This window comes from Nannospalax galili, unplaced genomic scaffold (genome assembly GCF_000622305.1).
Source record: "Nannospalax galili isolate Female #2095 unplaced genomic scaffold, S.galili_v1.0 scaffold375, whole genome shotgun sequence".
Taxonomy (NCBI): domain Eukaryota; kingdom Metazoa; phylum Chordata; class Mammalia; order Rodentia; family Spalacidae; genus Nannospalax; species Nannospalax galili.
Window position 1 is genome coordinate 280,427 of NW_008337054.1, and position 5,454 is coordinate 285,880.

The following is a 5,454-nucleotide window of genomic DNA, read 5'->3' on the forward strand; positions in this document are numbered from 1 at the left end:
GGTGCCACCCCTGGGCAGGGGGGCCTGAGTTGCATAAGAAAGCAGGCTGAGCAGGGGCCAAGGGAGCAAGCCTGTAAGCAGTGTTCCTCCATGGCCTGTGGTCCAGCTCCTGCCTCCAGGTTCCTGCCCTGAGTTCCTACCTTGGGCTCCCTGATGAACAGCGACCTGGGAGATGGAAGATAAAATAAACCCTTTCCTCCCCAAGTTGGTAGTGGTCAGAGTGTTTTGTCACAGCAATGAAGAACAAACTAGGACAAGGGGTTTGACTTTGTGTTCATTCTTGGATACTTTAGTATGCTGGATCACATTCGGAGTGAGGAGTTGAGGGAGTTTCAATCTTAGAGAATCTTATTTACAATGTCCTTGACAATTGTTCTTGGAGTTTATTGACTCATGAATGCATATCTGAAGTCTAGGAGGCCCTCTGTTACTTCAAATGACATTGACTTTTTCCTGTATTCCTAATCCATGAGTTTTCCCTTTAGTGCTCTCTTCAAACCCCAAGAACCAGCAAGCCTTTTTCCCTTCAAAGAGAGCTGATGGCACTACCGGACTGAAGGTGGCAGCATTAACTTGTGCCTGAGACCCTGGCCATCCTGCTCCCTTAATCTTTACTAATAAATTCCTGGAGTGGGGACATTATTCTAATCTGTTGAACAACCTAGAGTCCTAAATAAATTCCTGGGGTGGGGGCATTTCTAATCTGTTGAACAACCTACAGTCCTAAAATTAAGGCCCGTCTTTTGAATGGGGCCCTCTTCTCAATCTGTTCAGTTACTACAGGACAATTTAGACCCAGGCCCCTTGCCACCCCTCACCACTCTGGTAGAGAATTCCATTCTTTCCAGCTGCTGTCTTCCTACTGTCTATGTCCATCAGGCTGCCATGCAGTTTTCTTTTTGGGCCCTGCAGAAAGTAGCTGTGTGATTTTTCAACTTTCTTAACTAGACCTTTAATAAGCAGGAGGTAATTCTATACCTGGACCTTATAAATTTGTATTAGTAATTAGATTTCTGCTCGCCCTTCCCGCAAAGCTGTGCAGTAAAGGGAGCTTTCCTGGGGAGACCAATACTGTATGTCTCTTCATCTAGTGGGAAAGAAGGAAACTTACCTGGTGTTCATAATGTGTAAGAAACAATCACCAATCCATATGGTACTATTTGATTTCAGTATCTAAGGCAGTATTTGCCCAAGTTTTCTGGCCTTAACAATCATTAGATTGTCTAAGACTATAGATTCCCATTCCTAACCCATTCTTCTTCAATTAAAATTCTGGGTGGGGAGGACATCTCAGAATCTTTATTTTAAATAAATACCCTAGGTAATTCTTATAATTGGGAGACTTTGTTTTCTGTGTAGTTGTTAAAAGAGCTAGGGAGGGGAGACTGAAGAAGGAGGATTAGAATCACCTAGGGAAGCTTTCTTGAATACTCCATGACTGCACACACACACACACACACACACACACACACACACACACACACACAGTTGTTAAAAGAGCTAGGGAGGGGAGACTGAAGGAGGAGGATTAGAATCACCTAGGGAAGCTTTCTTCAATACTCCATGACTGCACACACACACACACACCCACACACACGAATATATACATACATTTATATATATGTAAATATATATATATATATGGAGTCAGTGTCTTCCAAATTGATGCAGCTTTGAAAATATATATTATTTAATCTACAACTTAATGTAAACTGCTTATATATCAAGTCAGTGTCTTCCAACTTGATGGAGCTTTGAAAATATATATTATTTAATCTACAACTTAAACTGCAATACATGCATATTTAAATTAATTTAAATATTTGCATTTATATCACAAATTATACAAAATGGTATTTAGATAAATTACTTTTTCCTCAAAACATTGATTCTTCTTTTAATGCATTTTCTAGCACATCCACCATCATTGGAACATTTTGACTGAGCTAACCGTTCCCTACTAGTTATTTCAGAACAAACTTTTAAGTTTTGTAGGTTGTCATCAGTGGAGATTTTTACTGAATTTGAAGAACAGTTTACTTTTTGAGGCAGGCTGGTTAGAACTTGCTCTTTCTTCTCAGCCTCCCAGAGTGTTGAAATTACAGGTATGGAGCACTGCTTGACTCGACAGGGCTTTCGTTTAGCTCTACTTGTGTTTTTCCTAGTGCTGGGAATCTACTCCAGGCCATGCTGTGCTAGGCAAGTGCTCCATCACTAAGCTAACCCTCGGCCCAGCGGACTTCTCTCCCCTGCATACTTGCAATCTCTACAAGTAAGTACTTCTGTTTCTTTACTCAATGATCACTCAAAGCCTTCCACTAATGGTCACTGTTATGTCCCCAGGCTCATAACCTCTGGAATGATTAATAACCATGTCTTTGCTTCCTTCCTCCCTCTCATTTTGTTGGGTGGCTTTTACACCAGAAAAATACTACTGTTTCAGGACTTTAAAAAACATCTTGTTGGCTGGGTGTGGTGGTGCACACCTTTAATCCCAGCACTCAGGAGGCAGAGGCAGGCGGATCTCTGTGAGTTCAGCGAAGCCTGGTCTACATAGTGAGTTCCAGGACAGCTGGGGCTACAGGGAGACCCTGTCTCAAAAAGACCAAAAAAAAAAAAAATCTTCCTGAAGATTATTTTGTTCAAAAACAACAAAGTAAAACCCCAAATATAAAATAGCTTTCTGAGAAATCCCATTTTGGGGAAATTCTGCTTCCTACTCTGGCACACATGGCATATATTACTGTTTACGAACACCTAAACCCTACTTCAAGTCTCGGGGGAAGGAAAATTGATGCCAGTATTTTCCCACAGGATGCTAGAAGGCAGATGGGTGTTGAGTGCTAAAAGAGTAAGCTGCAAGGAAGTTGTATTAGTCACTTTTCTGTTGCTGTGATAGAAACACTGACCCAAGCAATTTATAGAAGGAAGAATTTATTTGAGCTTATGGTTCCAGGGGAATTACAGTCCATCTTGGTGGGGAGACATGGTGGCAGAGGTGGCTGGAGGAGGAGCAGCAGAAGCTAAGCTCTACATCTTCCAGCAGACACAGGAAGCAAGAGAGCAACTGGAGATCTGGCAAGGCCTAAGAACTCTCTAAGCCCACCCCGAGTGATGTGCTTCCTCCAGGATAGCCACACCTTCTAAAACCTCCCCAAACAGTGCCATCATCTGGGGACAACATGTCCAAACACTTGGAGCTTATGAGGGACATTTTCATTCAAATCACCACATTCCACCCCCTGGCCCCCATAGGCTCATAATTATATAAAATGCAAAATTCATTTAGTCCAAAATTTATAAATCCCCATAGTCATTATCAGTCTCAATACTATTCAAAAGTCCGCATTCTAAAGTGAACTTAGGTAAATATCCTACCTGTAAACCTCTATAAAATCAGAAGACAAAATTGTTTGTGTCTGCTCCAGAGATGTATAAAATATGGATTAGTTTAAAAGTATTGAACTTGGGTTGCAGAAATGGCTCAGCGGTTAAGAATACTGGCAGCTTTTGCAGAGAACTCAGTTTGGTTCCCACATGGTGGCTAACAACCATCTGTAACTCTAGTTCCAGGGGACCTGACACCCTCTTCTGGGCATTGCATGACACAGGCATAAGTTCCAGAGGAGCTGGCACCCTTTTCTGGCCTCAACTGGCATTGCATGACACAGGTATAAGTTCCAGGGGATGACACCCTCTTCTGGCCTTTATGGGCATTTCATGACACAGGTGCATGCAGGCAATACACTCATACACATAAAATAAAAAAAATTACAAAGTATTGAATTCAGTCATTTATTGTTACTTTGCATTTTCCTAATGAATAGAAACTGAAAATTCTGTCAAGGTGGGGAGCAGAGTTCTAAGCTATACAAGTTAGTCTGAAGACATTCAGGTTTCCTCAACCAGCAATTGGCTTGCTGGGGGTTGGAGAATGACAAATTGGAGTGACAAGCCATAGGACAGAAGAAAGAGGGCACAGGCAGAGTGGCAGAGAGACAGTCCCTGAAGAGCTCTTAGGAGAGGACTCAGAAGGCAGAAGACACAGAAATGCCATGCCCCAGCTGTCTGAGAGCACATCTGGAGTGCCTGTTCCCTCTACCACAGGTTTTAACTTAGCTGCAGGTGTTTCCTTTAGAGCTAAACTTAGAAAATGAGGGCACTCTTGCCAAATTCATCCATTGGTTCACAGAACTAAGAGTAAGAAGAATAACTATAATTTTAATTGCTAAGTAAAAAATACTTTAAATTGTAAAAGAAACAAAGATATGCAATCCATGTAAATAAAGCAAAAGTGCAGCCCTTAGCAGGTTTCCTTTTCTCCCTGTAATACTGCAATCCTGGGGATGTCAGGGAGTTCAAAGCTCTGTTAGTGAAGTAGGTCTCAAAGGAAAGGCAAGTTAAGAAACACACAGGAAAAATAAAAAACTAATGCTATAAATGATGGTTTGCGATGTAGAAGTTTCTTATTTGTATTTAGAAGATGCTTCTTTACTTATTTGTTGGGGGGGGCTTTAAAAATAATAGTGCCTGTAAGTCATCTGGTGGAAGGAACCTACTACACTATCATTCTAAGTTCTCTGCAGATTTCAGATATACTCACCTGGCATCTCTTCCTAACATACTCTGAAATCTAACATTACAAAAGTGTTAGGACCATCAGATGAAGCATTTGAGCATAGCAGAATGGGGAAACAAAAGAGACAGAGGGGCATTTTCTCTCTGGGATCCTTCAGCTGGCCACCAGATGGCAAACAAAAGCACGGCTCATGAACTGCAATGCAGGACCGGCATGCAGAACAAAGAACTCCTTACTGTCCTTCTGACATCTTAAACAGGTAACTGCAATTTAAACTTGTATGTCCGGTAATAATATAAACAACAATTCCATTCCATTTACCAGCTCCATCATCCCCACAGCAAAAAATCTTGTTTCTTATTAGTCATCCCAAAAGGGAAAACCTTGGGTGGGTGGAGGGGACATGGACTGACACACAGACTGACTGATGGATAGGGACACAACACAGAAAAAACTATGGCAGGTGGATTTTTTTCAAGGACATGGGGGGGGGAAGCCACCTATTATAAAATCCCCCAAATCATTAATAAAATGTTTAAAATTAAGTTCCTTTTGGCTTTCCAAGTGTTTTTCTTAATAAACCTTACTCTGGGAAGATACTAATGTAAAATCAGTCAATCCATACGATCATGTAAATGACAATAGCACTACTTTTTACAAACTATGTAACTCCTTAGTTTAATAGCAGATAATTTTATAGAAAAGTAGATACAATGGGATTTTAACTCTTAAAATACCAATGTTTTACAATAAAGGCTAAAAATAAACATACCAAAATCTTGTTTCTATTTCTGAGCAGTACTATATTTGTTCATAGTCCCAATATGGAACAATAATCATATATTATCTTTATGATCAAGAAAAATTTTAAAAAC